This window comes from Rhincodon typus, chromosome 12 (assembly GCF_021869965.1).
Source record: "Rhincodon typus isolate 14 chromosome 12, sRhiTyp1.1, whole genome shotgun sequence".
Taxonomy (NCBI): domain Eukaryota; kingdom Metazoa; phylum Chordata; class Chondrichthyes; order Orectolobiformes; family Rhincodontidae; genus Rhincodon; species Rhincodon typus.
The window spans coordinates 12090967-12106816 of record NC_063343.1 but is presented as its reverse complement, the minus strand read 5'-3'; the positions used below and the strand labels follow the sequence as shown (position 1 = coordinate 12106816).

At 41.4% G+C, this 15850-nt stretch overlaps 2 protein-coding genes across 4 annotated transcripts in view; both read right to left on the bottom strand.

The window, feature by feature from the left end:
- The window catches only part of LOC109912174 (serine/threonine-protein kinase 32B-like), an 860354-nt gene that overhangs the window by 440598 nt on the left and 403906 nt on the right, over window positions 1-15850 (bottom strand). The window lies entirely within an intron of this gene.
- Window positions 1-15850, bottom strand: part of LOC109911296 (eukaryotic peptide chain release factor subunit 1) — a 59454-nt gene that overhangs the window by 39890 nt on the left and 3714 nt on the right. Inside the window, exon 1 of one of the 3 annotated variants that reach the window (XM_048603662.1) lies at window positions 13240-13341. The exons of the other annotated variants lie outside the window; for them this stretch is intronic. The gene's annotated coding sequence lies outside the window, so the exon portion shown is untranslated. Of the gene's footprint in view, window positions 1-13239; window positions 13342-15850 lie in introns of those variants that run through there. 3 annotated transcript variants of the gene reach the window in all.

The window sequence follows — 15850 nt, the reverse complement described above, 5'->3', positions numbered from 1 at the left end:
TCAAAATCCTGAAACTCCCTCCCTAAAGCATTGTGGATTTGGAAAGGAATACTCATACCTGTATAGCACTTTTCATGACTCCAGAACACGCCAAAATGAGATTGTTCAAATATAGTAGAACGCAGCAGGCAACTCGTGCACACAGAACTTCTACAAGTTGTAACATGATGATGATTATCAGGTAATATGATTTTGTGATGCTGACCAAGTGATTGATGTCAATTAAGATACTAGAGATAATGCTCCTTCTCCTCTTCGAAAACAGTACCAAAGGATTCATTACGCCCATCAGAATTGCAATATTTTTCCACCAGATAAGCATTCCAAATAAAGCAGTGAGCAGTGGTCAACATTTTGTATTCAGCCCCTAACATCATACATTCTAAGGTGCTCACAGGAGTTTAATCAAACCAAATCTGACACTGAGTCATGTAAGGTGATAACAGGGCTAAAGACAGGAAGAAAGGCAGAGATGAGGGCCTTTGACAGCTGAAGGCACAATAACCAGATCAAAGTGATCAAAATCAGGAATACTCAACGAGGCCAAAGTTAGAAGAGCACAGCATTTAGTATGATTTTGGGCCTCAAAGATTACAGAGATAGTAAGGGAGTGATGGAAGGATTTGGAAACAAGAATGAGAATATCAGTTGAGAGACTGTTTAACCGGAGGCCAATGTAGATCACTGTGGACACACAGGCAATGGATGAACAGATTTAGTGCAATTGGCAAGACCATGTAAATGCCACAACAGTGGATGAATGGACACTGTGCAATCAGACCCAGTTGGGGAAAACTTCAGCAATAAAGGACATTCAGCCTCCGATCTTCAGGTAAGCGCCCGCCCAGGCAGCCTCAACAACTTCAAATCAGCGAGCAGAAACTGACAGCCAAGTTCCATACCCACGAAGACACCATCAACTGTGCTTTCGGTTCATGTCTCGTTACATGTGAGCCCACCACACTGTTCTGTATCTGTAAACTCTTCCTTACTATCTTGTTTTGACACTATCGCCTGGATAAATTGTTATGAACTCTATACCTTAATTAGCTTGTACAGTTTTGGAATACTTATTACTTTGGTTAGACCCTCTGTATGTGACTGCTACACCTATCATGTTATTCCAGTCATTTGGTTTGTCTCCAGCGCCACCTTATTTTAATTTTTTGTAATTATCTCTCTGCCTCATCTAATTCGCTCGTTATTCAGCTGTTAACACTTACTCACACTGCCTGACACTCCATCATCTGCAGAGACCTAATATTCAGCCTGTCAACACTCCACTCACACCATTTGTATGACTTTTGAACTCTGTCTATAAATTCTAAACCTGTGTGCTTCTCTTTCACTTCACTGGATGAAGGGGCAGTGTTTCATAGAATCACAGAATCCCTACAGCGTGGAAGGAGGCCATTCGGCCCATTGAGAACACACCGACCCTCTGAGGAGCATCCCACCCCTTACACCGCCCCTATATTTCCCACCCTAAACACTATGGGCAATTTAGCATAGCCAATCCAACTAACCTGCACATCTTTGAACTGTGGGAGAAAACCGGAGCATCCGGAGAAAACCCACACAGACACGGGAAGAATATGCAAACTCCACACAGTCGCCTGAGGCTGGAATCAAACCCGGATCCCTGGCACTGTGAGGCAGCAGTGCTAACCACTGTGCCACCATGAAAGCTTGTGAATTCAAATAAACCTGAACTATAACCTGGTGTCATCCACATCTGACCTGAAATAGCACACTGTTCTAGTTGTTAACAGTTCTGATAAAGGGTCACTGGACCCAAAATGTTAACACTGCCTTCTTCCACAAATATGCCCAGATCTGCTGAGTTTCAGCAGGAATTTCTGTTTTTGTTTCAGTGCTTTAGACTCAGATAGTTTCTAGGCAAGTGCTAAGGAACAGAGCTTGCACCTGGGACTAATCTTCCCTTTTTGAGCTGTATTTTAAATGCACGGAACCTTTAAACTATTAGTAGTGCAACATTTGCAGTATTTATCAAGGAACAATCCTTCCATTGCTGCAGCTTAATAGGGACATAACTCAGAGCTGAAAACAACAGGCAGAATCTTGAGACCTCTCAAGTTTGATGTTGGAGGTGACATTTGATCAGGTGGAAACCCTGCCATTACTCATCTCCAACGTGATTAAGTCTGTGGTGCAAAAACATTGTACCAAATGAGGCAATTCATGCTCAGGTAAAGGTCTCATCCTGCTGCTATCAACCCAGTGGCAGGCAAGAGACTTGCTATGTGTGTGCATAACAAGCAAATGCGAGAGCCAGCACTTGCCCTTGCTATGGTTCCTTTCACATTCACAGTAGATACTTAAGGAAATAGCTCACAACAAAGATACATCGCCATGGAGGAGGATTCTAATGAGGGGATAACCCAACCATAAGTAACTAAGGAAGTTAATGATAGCATCAGATTGAAACGAAATAAAGATATATAATGTGGCAAACCAGAGATTGTCTTTTGTTGGCTTTCTAAATATTTCCCAATCAACAAAAAAAGGGAGAAAATAAACTACAAGGGCAAACTAACAAGTAATATAAAAAAAAGACAGTAAAAGTTTCCTTGAGTATATAAGCAAGAAGAGAGGTCAAAATGAACATATAACCCTTAGAGAATGAGGCTGGTGATATAATAATGAGGAACCAGGAGATGGCAGAAGAGTTGAATAAATACTTTGCATCACTCTTCATGGTATAGGACACTTACAGCATTCCTAAACGACAAAATATTCATGGAGTTAAAGGAGTAAGGAGGAAATAAATACAACATCCATCACTTGTGAAAAGAGAAACTAATTAGGCTAAAGGTCAATAAGTCCCCCATTGGGTTACATTCTAGGAAATAGCTGCAGAAACAGTGGATGCATTGGTAGCAATCTTCCAAGAATCCTTGGATTTGGGAAAAGTCCCCGAGACTGGAAAACTGCCAATGTAACATCCTTATTCAAAAGGGAAGGAGACAAAATAAAAGGTAACTATAGGCCAGTTAGCTTAACATGTCATTGGGAAAATTTGAGAGTCTATTATATACGGATGCAAAAAAAAAGCCAAGCATAAGTAAATGGCTTCATAAAGGGGAAATCATGCCTGATTCTGTGTGAATGCAGAATCACCAAGTTTGCAAATAACAAAAATACATGGGAATGTAAACATTGAAAATACCAAGACAGGGATATAGGTTGAGTAAGTGGACAAAAACTGGGCAAATGGAAAATAGGTGAGACAATGCATTATGGTAGGTAGATCAGAATTCTTGAATATTATTCTAATAGGGATTGCAAAAAGCTACAGCAAGTAGATTTGGGGGTCTCATGCATGAATTACAAAAAGCTAGCATACAATTCAGCAGGTAACAGTGAAGGCAAATGGACTGTTGGCCTTTATTTCAAAGTAAATGGAGCATAAAGAAAAATTTGGCAAAACTATTATAAAAATACTAATGACAACAGATCTGGATTACTGTTAACAGTTTTATAGAACATAGAACATAGAACATTACAGCGCAGTACAGGCCCTTCGGCCCTCGATGTTGCGCCGACCTGTGAAACCAATCTGAAGCCCATCTAACCTAAACTATTCCATTATCATCCATATGTTTATCCAATGACCATTTAAATGCCCTTAAAGTGGGCGAGTCTACTATTTTTGCAGGCAGGGCATTCCACGCCCTTACTACTCTGAGTAAAGAACCTACCTCTGACATCTGTCCTATATCTATCACCCCTCAATTTAAAGCTATGTCCCCTCATGCTAGCCATCACCATCCGAGGAAAAAGGCTCCCACTGTCCACCCTATCTAATCCTCTGATCATCTTTTAGTCCCCTGATCTCAGGGAAGATATGCATTGGAGGCAGTCCAGAGCAGATTCACTTGGTTGATTCTGGGTAAGGAAGGATCTTCTTATGAGGAGAGGGCTTGTAATCCTTGCATTTAAGAACACAGAGAAAACCTAACTGAAACATAAGATTGTTAGAGAGCTTGATAGGGTAGATGCGATAGGTTGCTTCTCTTGTGAGGGTGTCCAGAACTAGACAGTATAATCTCAGAGTTTTTATCTTGTTTTGGGCAGTGCTGAGGAATTTCTTCTGAGGACAGTGAATTTGTTGTGGTTGGTTCGCTCGCTGAGCTGGCCCGCGCAGACGCCCCACCACCCTGCTGGGTAATGAGACGTCTGCGGACTAACAAACCAGCTCAGCGAGCGAACCAACTCAAGAGCCTTAGTGAATTTGTGGAATTCTTTATTGCTGAGGGTTGTCGAAGCTGGCCATTAAGTGTATTCAAAGCTAGGATAGACAGATTTTTAATCAGTAATGGATCAAAGATTATAGGAAGGTAGGAAAGTGGATTTAAGATTGTCAGACCAGCTATGTTCTGACTCGGTGGTGGGGCAGATAGAATGGGATGAATGGCCTGTTTCTGCTCCTATACCTTGTGATCATTACTCTGGTCTGTGACCCAGTGACGATTGGATGTTTGTCAGTCTGACAGCAGGTTCCACATCCCTGGTTATAAGAGCTGCAGGCTACTGATCAGTCAGCACCTCTTGCGGGCAGAAAGTCTGATCCCAAGGTCTTGCCCACGACTGGCCCGTCAAATGCCCAAGTGAACAAGATTTGATACGTCTTTTTCCAAAAAGGCAATGTAGGGCTCTCCCCAGCCAGTGACCCTTACAAAATTCCACCCAATAACTTTGAACCTCCTCTTATTATTTGGAGGAAATTTTTGCTCATCCTGTACTAGGTGTCATTCAAGCAAAGTGACAATGTATTCACAGTGGAAGGCAGGACATATTCAACACCAATCCCTGAGGAATCCTCTTGAGGGCTACTTTATATATTCAATGGCTCATTTTTCAGTCTCACTATTTCACTGATTATGTGATGTAATCACATAGCAACATAGCCTCGAGGACATGTTAACATATAGGGTATTTGGACTCACGGGAGCACAATTAGAAAGATTCATCAATACCTTCAATAATCATCAGCAATCCTTTAAAGCCACAAAACACAGGAAACTATTGATTTCCTGGTAATTAAGTTGGCACAAGACAACTGGCTTAAGTTATCAGCAAAAGCATTTTTCTTTCAAAGTAATGACACACAAAAAGCCACTCAAAACACAATTGCCAGATTGGTGAGGTCATAGCTAACGCATTTCCATCACATTCACAAAGCTAGATTTCATTTTTTTTTAAACTTGCCTCAGATCTCCATTTAACAACTTACCCAAGCATTGACTCCAACAGCATCCACTGCATTTTCCCCAAACAGTAGTCACTGAACATATACAGCCTTAAACTAGACACTCCATATTAACACGCGAGTAATTAATTATTTGGGCGATTTCATCTTTTCCTTGCTCCTAGCTATCTTACTGTGGTTTCATTGGTATGTTTGAAACTTTTCCCTTTGTGGCTTCCCCTGTTTCCTGTCTTGGCAGCTTTTCAACCCTTCCTGACCACACTTTCAGCCTCCTGCCTCCTCTTTCACGATCCTTGCTGCCCCATCTGTTTCCTCTTACCACCACTGCAGCCTCACCAGACTGTTCCTACCAACCTTGCAGCCTTTTCCCAAACTCCTGACAGCTGCATAGTCTCTCTCTCACACACCTTGTGGCATCTTTGTCTCCCGAAGTACCCCCCATCTCCCCAGAACCCTCTTGATTCAATGGGCTGATGGCAAAAAGGCTGCCTCCGGCTCCAGAGACCCATCGTAGTCTTAGTTGGCAAATCAGCAATCATTCCTCTTGGACCAGGCCCCCTTCCCAGAGCATTAGCCACCATTTACGTCACCTCCTGCAGGATGTCACCACAAGACATAGTCTCCTCCTCTCCCTTGTCAGCATTCTGAAGGAACCATTTCCTTCTCCACTGCCAACGCCTCCCCACACCCCCATGGCACCTTCCCATGCAATCGCAGAAGGTGCAACACCTGTTCTTTCTCCTCCTCCTTCCTCACTATGCAAGGCTCCAGGCACACCTTTTAGATGAAGCAACAATCTACCTACACTTCACACTATCTAGTCTACTGTACTCGCTGCTCACAACGTGGTCTACTTTACACTGGGGAGACAAAACGCAGAATGGGCAATCACTTTGCAGACCACCTACGTTCCGTCTGCAAAAATGACCTGAACTTTCTGTTGCTTGCCACTTCAACACAACTGTGTGCCCTGGCCAACATCTCTCTCAGGCTTACTAGAGTGAAGCTCAGGGCTGCCCTGGCCTCCAGTTCCACTTCATTCTCCAGCTTGTTCAATGTTCCAACAAGAAATTTCTTCTCTTCCTTTCAGGCATTAAGGAACGCAAGCTGCAACAACTCAGAGGTTACCTCAGGCCACTCTGGAACCTTCCTTCCCTGTCTCCATCTCTTCTCCCAACCCTAAAGTGTCAGGTTTTTATTATCACTTCTGATAACTGAATGTTTTGCACCTCCATCACGATGGATTTTGTGCACGACATGATGTTGAATTCTTTGCACCCATTTTTTTGGACAAGGATTCTCCCTCCAACTCCACAGACCCGTTCACTCACCTCCAACACTCTCACTCCACCTAAGCTCCTCCTAATGGCTTTTTAACCTGCACTTGATCTGTTCATTGAGAACGGTAAATGCAACATCAGTTGCCTTAATTTGTCTGCCACCCTCACCCATTCAACCTCCCTCCCTCTGAACTGACTGCACTCTATGCTCTCAGCTCTAACTTTATAGCTGAGTCAACAAGGGTGGTGCTGTTGTCGTCTAATGTACTAACCTCTACATTGTGGAGGCTGAGTGCCTGTTCTTGGACACATCCTATCTTCCCTTGGATCATGATCCCACCATTGAGCTTCAGGCTATTTGTGCCCACAATGGACACTAATTGATCTTATCTGGTAATCTGTTGCCCAGGTATGTCTTTTCTACGAGAACAAATCAAAGCTAGCCAAGTTACTGCATTATCAATACACTCTAGGTCATCAAAATGATAGAAAGTATCGTTGATTATATTACCTTGTGGCACTATGCAAGAACAACTTGCTCATTAATGCCTTTTGGGATTCCCCAGTCCAACTCAACTTCTTACCTCAATACAGCCTTGTTTCAAAATTGGATAAAACAAAGCAGAACTCAGGATATGAGGAGACAGTCAATACCGTTGACATCAGGGCAACGCTGACTGAATGTGGCATTAACGAACCCAAGTAAAACTAGTCAAAGGGAATCAGAGGGAAATCTCTCCTCTGATTGGAGAATACATACCTAACACGAGGGAAGATAGGTGCAGTTGCTGAAGGTCAGACATCTAATTTCCAGAATACCACAGCAGGAGTTCCTCAAGCTAGTGTCCTAAGCCTGAACACCTTTGGGTGCTTCATTCACAATCTTCCCTCAATTTAAGATCAAAAGTGTGGGTGTCCACTGACGACCGCACAATGTTCAGCGCTACTCACACACAGATATTGACGCAGTCTATATCTATATGCAACAAGACATGGACAACACCCAGGCTTGGTCTAACCAGCAGCAAGTAACAATGATTATCTCCAATAAGAGATTCAAATCTTTTTTTCTTAACATCCAATTGCATTTTCCCTGAATCCCAACCTCGCTCCCTGCCCCCCACCCCCGCATAATCAACATCATGCAACGACATTGACCAGAAAGTGAACGGGACCAGCCAATAAGGAGGTCAGGGGGTTGGGAATTCTTCAGACAGTAACTCACCTAACTCCCCAATCCCTAAATGCCATCCAGAAGGCTCAAATTAGGTGTGTACTGGGAGAGTCTTCACTTGGCTCAATGAGTGCAGTTTCAATAAAGTTCAAGAAGCTCAACTGTTGTTTACTAGGACAAAGGAGCCCATTTCATTTACACCCTGTCCACCACTGATACACATTGGCAGCAGCATGTACCACTTTCACAATTCAGTACAGCAATTCAAGGTTCCTTTGACAGGACTCTCTAAATCCACAATTTCTACCACCTAGACAGACAAGGCAAGCAGACTCAGGGGAACAATATCACCTTCAAGTTCCCCTCCCAAACCAACCACAATTTACATTTGGAATTATGACACTTTTCAATCACAATGGGTTGCTTGATCAAAATCCTTAAACTCCTTTCTTAAACAGCACTGTGGGTCTACTTACATAGAGGAATTATGGGTTATGGTGAGCGGGCGGGTAAGTGGAGCCGAGTCTCAAAAAGATCAGCCATGATCTTGTTGAATGGCGGGGCAGGCTCGAGGGGCCAGATGGCCTACTCCTGCTCCTAGTTCTTATGTTCTTATAAGATGAACTGCAGTTCAGCACAACCTTCACAATAGTAATTAGAGAGGAGCAATAAATGCTGGCCTAGCCAGCAATCCTTGAACAAACAAATTAAAAAATTAGAGGAATATTTTTAAATGACTACAATGCATTGGTACTTAGAGGAATCCAGGGACATGTGTACACAAATCACAGAAAATTAATGCACAGCTACAGCAAATAGTATGTTGGTCTTGACTTGCAGTTTAGGGAGAAGGAATAGGACCTTAGGTAGACCTCATTAAAGTAAGTATTATGCAAAGTTTTGGTCTCCTGACCTAAAAAAGGACATACTTGTCTTGAAAAGAGTGTCGGACGGTTCAGCTTGACTGCTAGCATGAGAGAGCTGGCCACAGAATAGGTTGAGTAGAATCGACCTATATATGATGCACTTTACAGAAATAAGAGGTTACTTCATTGAAACAAAGTTGTTAAAGGCTTGACAAGATTGAAGACGAAAGGCTAGTCTTTTCAGCCTATGAATACCTGTGAGGGGACCCTACTTCAAAATACCAAAATAACATCTCATTTGGCACTGCGATAAGGAGAAACATCTTCACTCAGAAGTTGCAAGCCTTTGACAATCTCTATGTAAAAAGTTGTGGATGCATTCACAAGCACATCTAAGCCTCAAATTGACAGACAGGAATATGAAGATCAAGCCGGGAAGTGATATTGATGTAAAAGCTCAGCAATGAATTCATTGAATATTGGAGAAGGCTTGATGGGCCTTATGGCCTATTTTTATTCCTATTTATATTCTTATGCAATATAAATGAAGCAAAAAGTAATTTATTACATGAAATCAACAGCATTAATGTTCAAGACTGTAGTAGGGTGTGATCAAAACATATTCAAATAATTCAGTGCAGTCCTCAGGTTACAGGAATTAGAAAAAGACACATGTTGCTAATACTTATTAATACTACTAGAAGGAATGAACAAACTGCAGCCAAGTCAGAAGACATAGAGGTCTTACAGGATCAGAAATTTTATGTTGGAACTAAGCATACAAAATAATGTACAGTATGAGGCTGTGACATAAGATTCAAATCTTGTTCATTACATACAACCCTGGATACATTCTAAGGGTATCCAATGCATCTGTCATTACTAAATAATAAAAGCACAGACCATTCCTCAAGTATACTACACCAGGATCTCAAACCATGACAATACAAATGTGCATCATAGACATCCTACATGTGCTGACATCAAGATTAGGTTCTGCCTCCACAGTTGAACACTGTTGTCAACACGATTGGCAATTTTGAAAGATACAGTAAGCTTGCCATTGATGATGCATTTCCACCTTCTGCATGAAGTCAGTGTCTTCAGAAAAGGAGGGGTGTAAACAGGGTAAAAATGCATTGGTCTTTGTAGCAGATATTTGGAGCCCAAAGTACAGACTTTGTTGCGTTATTAGTATGATTGCCATCCCTCAGCCAAATCAAATTACTGCCAATATGACTTCACTGCTCAAACTGCACCTACATTGAGGAACTGCACCTACATTTTGCAAAAGAGAACAAAGTAGGTTAAGTTGTGGGCAGTAATTCAGCTTCAGCGCCTTATAGCATGCACACTACACCAATGGATTTCAAAGTCTCATGAAATGAATCTACCACTGTTTAAGTCAAAAGGATTAGATGATATGGAACCTGCTGCTGATAAAATATTCAACCAAGAGTGGAATACCAACTGTGACAAACCACAGACTCCAAAGTGTGTCATTCTTGGTGTTTATATGACACATTTCTCATTCTCAAATCATATCAAAGTGCACGAGAGCCAAAGATTTGATTCTGAATTCCAGCCAGTATATAAAGTGGAGCCAACAATCTACACATAGCTCAAATCCACACACCTGCAAGATGATAATAACCAATTCAAATGGGATCTTATGGCTTAGTACATTTTGGGAATGTTGAAGGAAGATAAATTTTGGTCAAGACAGTTACACTATAATGGGTTTTTATGTTTCCATTGAGTCACAGACCATGCCTCAATTTAATACCTAATCATGCAAGATGGTAACTTCAACTGTGAACCACTCCCTCAAGTGTGCTAAGAAGAATCAGCCTGGATTGCACATACTTATCCTCAAGAGAGGTTTAGGCTCATGAGCTTCTGATCTAGGGCATGCACGCTACCATGTGAGGAAGCCAACATAACAAGGTTTGGCAGGCAGTTATTCTATCAGCCACCTAACACATGTATAATGGATCCTAGAAAAACCCTTGCGGCCGAGGTCAAGAGTATCATGTGGCGTACTGTTGAGTTTGAAAAAAGAATTTAACTGCAGTCTGTGGTGTGCTAATACTAGTCCAAAATAGCAAAGGGAGATTTAATCAAGGTATCTAAAGGTGGCTGCAGCAATAGTAACTATCAAATGAGAACTGGATGCAAACTGAAAAAGCAAAACAATTCAAGGCTACAAGGAAAAGGTAAGTGGACCAATTGTAGGCTGAATTTCCTACACTATAATCAATCAGGATCCTTACTGAAAAGAAAGTTCTTAATTTGTCTTCCTTTCCTAGTGACTGCCGGGTAGCTTTATTTGTCAAGTACATGTATGTTGTCAATGTTAGGCTCACCTGTGGTATTCCAAATATAATCACTGCCCTGCAACTACTTCTTTGTTCAAGAAACCCAAAGTAACAAATGAAGAATTAATGCCAGTGAGTTCGGAAAATAAACACTGTGTGAAAATGGTAATGCAGCATGAATATTTTGAAAAAGTTATTTTAAAACTTATTTAAGAATGTTAATTAAATGGGCACGGATATGGGCAAAAGACAGTTTATTCGTCCAAGTACAATCAACCACCAGTCTCATTTATCGTGGCCCTCAAGGCAGGATCCCACCACGTGTCACAAACTAAATATATGAAAGGCAAGAATCTAAGATTCCAGCACATTCACAACCAGTGAAGGGAGGAAAACCTTTTAAAAATGAAATTATACCATTAATTATTATGCAACTGGGAAGGGGAGACAACAATTCTTTGGCAACGGCAAGACCATGAGCACACAGTGCGATAAAGGCAATGCCTTAAAAGAAACTTGCCTGTTCAGAAGGTGACAACCGTGAAGTAGGTTGTAGTCTCTTCACTGAATTATAAACAACACAGTCACTGCTGGCACAAAAATAATTTTTTGAACTCCATTCTAGAAATAGTTTTTGTAGACAAATTAGGTGAGCAGCAATTAATTTAATGAAGCCTGTGACCAGGCTATATAACAAGACAAATTTATGTTGGCCAAAAGATTCATTCCAAGCATAAGCTTTACAGAATAATGAAAGTTCAAGAAATGCACAGTAACCTATTTTCAGAAGTGGGTTGAGAATGACAAAAGGATGATGCTTAATGAATATCTCACCCAAGAAAGAGCAGAAGGCTCAGATTTACAGTTTGCATCAACTGTACATTTTGAAATGCTGGCATATGCTTCACCAGGATTTTGAGTGAAGAGGTAGTCCTTGTGCTTTTGCTGTGTCCTGCATATTTAATGATTCCACATATTACAATTTGAGAATGAGCTTCAGAAAAAAAAGGACGTTTGTTCTTAAATACACTGAAACAAATCCTCTCTAAAGTAAAGTTGATGAAGCAGAATGAACAGACATTCACCAATTGGCTACAATGTCATCCCAAGAAGAACACAGTTGTGATGTTGTGATTCCCAAGAGGACAGCTCCACTCCTGACTTTGTAAAAGTCATATAGTCACAAGAGACTATTTAGTTCATCCATGTTGCCATAACTTTGTATCATGCTCATGCACCACAGTTACTACATACACAGGTGCTCCCTGAATACCATTCTGATTTAAGCCATGGAAAAATGGCAAAATATATTACCAAAAGTGGGAGGCCTTCAAAAATGAGATAACAAGAGTCCAGAGACAGTGTGTTCCTGTTAGTGTGAAGGACAAGGCTGCTAGGTATAGGGACTGCTGAATGACTAGAGAAATTGGGGCTCTGGTCAAGAAAAAAAAAAGGAGTCTTTTATCAGGTAGAGACAATTGGAATTGAGTGAATCCCTAGAAGAGTATAAGTCTACCTCACAACTTAGTGGGAGGTATAGAAATGATTGCTGAGCCCCTCGCTAAGATATTTGTATCATCAATAGACACAGGTGAGGTGCCGGAAGATTGGAGGTTGGCTAATGATGCCATTATTTAAGAAAGGTAGCAAGAAAAAGCCTGGGAACTAGAGACTAGTGAGCCTGACATCAGTGCTGGCTAAACTGTTGGAACAAATTCGAAGGGAAAGGATTTGCATGTATTTGGAAAGGCAAGGCCTGATTAGGGATAGTCAATATGGCTTTGTGTGTGGGAAATCATGACTAACAAGCATGGCGGGGTAGGGGGAACAGAGAGGAAACATGACAATCCCATCAAGTTCCTTAGGAAAGAGGAACTTAAAGTCCCACACGTTAAATCATCAGGCTGCCATCCAACAATTCAATTATCAACTATCACGGAAAAAAAGTCAGGTGCAAGCAGGGGTGGATCCTGGAAGGCGAGAAGAAAGCGGTCAGAGGACAGCTCTCATCAAGTGATGATCACATCTGAAGTGAGTGAAAAGATTACAACAATGACTGACAGGGTAAATCCCAGATTCTGGGAAACTTGAATGACTTTATCCTAGCACATTGCTGCCAAGTAATGCATTCAATGCATCACAGCCTTATCCATGGCTCAGGGGCAAGGTGTAGAGAAATCTATAGTAAAGGTGGCTAGACGCATACACACAATCCATAAGAACACTATGCTTTGAATTCCAGTGTCAGAGATTTAAACATGTCCACAATTAGATGGGATTTCTTGTAGCCAATTCAAACATATCCTCTGTAGTGATGAGAATAACTCTAAGATCTTGCTGGAGCTGCAGTAAACATCACTCTACATACCAGTCACATGGCTGTTCATGCTGTCGGGACGACGGGAAGAAACTAACCCAATGATATCAGCCACAGTTTCAATTACGAATTTCAGCAAGCCTCAGCTAGACTTGCAAAACCCACAGCATTCACATCTGTAAATGAGATAGTGAAGCAGCAAATGAACGAGTACCTCAGGAATTCCAAATCACCCACAACAGAATCCCAAATCATCACAACATCTATACTTTTTGTCATACATAGTACTCCATCCGTGCCATGCTGCCGGTAAACAAGCACACTTCCTACCAGAGAAAGAATTAGCGTTTTATAAAAGAGTCCTTTGTGATGTTCTAAAGCACAATATAAAAAAATTAAGCACTTTCTAAATTATAGTTCATCTCACAAGAAAATGTAGCACCCAATCTGCAGACACTAAGGTCCCAAAAGAAGCAATGAGATTAACAACTAAATAAATTATTTTGCTTGATAGATAAATACTAGTCAGGATACTAGAACAAGCCTGCCTTCTAAGCATGCCATGAGATCTATTACATCCACCAGAGGGGGTAAACGAGGCCTCTGCTTAACATCTCATGAGCAAAGGGGCACTTCTAACAACATAAAAACCAAAAGAACTTCAGATGCTGTAAATCAGGAACAAAAACAGATGTTGCTGGAAAAGCTCAACAGGTCTGGCAGCATCTGTGAAGAAAAAATGAGAATTAATATTTTGGGTCCGGTAACCCTTCCTCAGAACTTCTAATAACATGCCCAGATCCCAGAGTGGGATTATGAACTCATGATCTTAAGGGTTGAGCATAGTACTTACAACTGAACGAGAACTAACACCTTCAAGGAAGGTGATGACAGGCAGGAGACAAGAAAGGCTCTAAGAATATAAGACATCACTATGTTCCTTCTCTTGTCTGATGCCACTGCAGAGACAGAGGTGAGTTACCACTACAGAATCCTAGAAGAAAATCCACACACAAAATTAGCAGGGTGGGGAGTCAGGAACAGAATCAACAATCCCGAATTTCACTCCTAACAACTTTATGTGTGGATATCAGCAGGGGAATGGACTACAGTTGACTGCAATGTTGCCATGTCTAAACAACCTACCGTCATTAATTAACCTGACCTACACAACAACCACTGTTGATGTGATAATTCTGGGTTTTATAAAATTCTAAACAAAAAGGTTATGGCAATTCAGCTCCTACATCTGCTCAGCCATTCAACAAGAGCAGGGTTTTTTCCTGCTGGTCTTAACTCCACTTTCCTGCCTGTCCCCCAGTAACCCTCAACTCTTTTGGAGATCCCAAATCTGTTTAACTCTGCCTTGAATATATTCAATAGCCCAACGTCCACTGCTCTCGAGCATAGAGAATCCTAAGGATTAACATCCTTCAGAGAAAAGAAATACCTCATCTGTCATACAAAGGAAAGCCTTTATTTCTAAACTGTGTCACTTAGATCTACATTCTCATACAAGGAGAAATACACTCCAGTCAAGCCCCTTGAAAATTTTTTTAAATTTTCAACAAGATCGCCTCTCATTCTTTTAAAGTGCAATGAGTATGGCCCAACCTCCACAAACTTCCCTCCTAAGGCAATCCCTTCATTCCAGGGAATTAGCCTTCTCCGAACTGTCTTCAGTGCACATAAGCCCCTCCTTAAGTACTCCGGTACTCTCAAGCTCTCTTTTGAATGGTTTGATTGAACCCACCTCCACCACACTTGTGAATTGAACCACTTTCTGTATCAACAAGTTTTTCCACACATCGTCTTTGCTCCTTTTGCCAAGTACTTGACATCCATGACAAAAACAGAAATTATTGGAGAAATTCAGCAGTTTTGTCTGCATCTATGGAGAGAAAAAGAAGTTAACGTTCTGATGAAGAGTCACCAGACTCAAAACTGGTGTTGTGATTTCTGTTGACGAGTCACCAGGCTCAAAATGTTAACTCTGCTTTCCCTCCACAAATGCTGCCAAACCTGTTGAGTTTCTCCAACAATTTCTGGTTTTGTTTCAGATTTCCAGCATCTGCAGTTTTGTTTTATTTTACTTGAAATCCATGACCTCATTCTTGATCCTTTCACAAGTTGGAACAGCTCTCTACTCTGTTCACATTCTCATAATTTTGACTATCGACTTCTACTGAATAACTCTCAGTCTCCTCTCCTCCAAGAAAAACAGTCCTAACTTCAACAAAGTCAAAATACTGCAGATACTGGATATCTGACAAAAGCAATGTACAGCAGAAATAGGTGTGGCAGCATCGGTGGAGAAAGAAACAGAGTTAACGTTCAAGTTGAGTTGAAGTGTCATATTGGACTCAAAATATTAACTGTTTTTCTAACTTCTCCAATCTACCTTCATTCCTGACGTTCGTCATCCTGGAACCATTCTAGCAAATCTTTTCTGCACTCCCTCCAATGAAGGTCAACATTCCATTCACCTTCTGATTACTTCCTGTGCTTACATGCTAATGTTTTGAGACTAACACACATCAACATGCAAGACAACAAAGTGCAGGGCTGGATGAACACAGCAGGCCAAGCAGCATCATAGGAGCAGAAATGCTGACGTTTCGGGCCTAGACCCTTCATCAGAAAACCCTTTTCTGATGAAGGG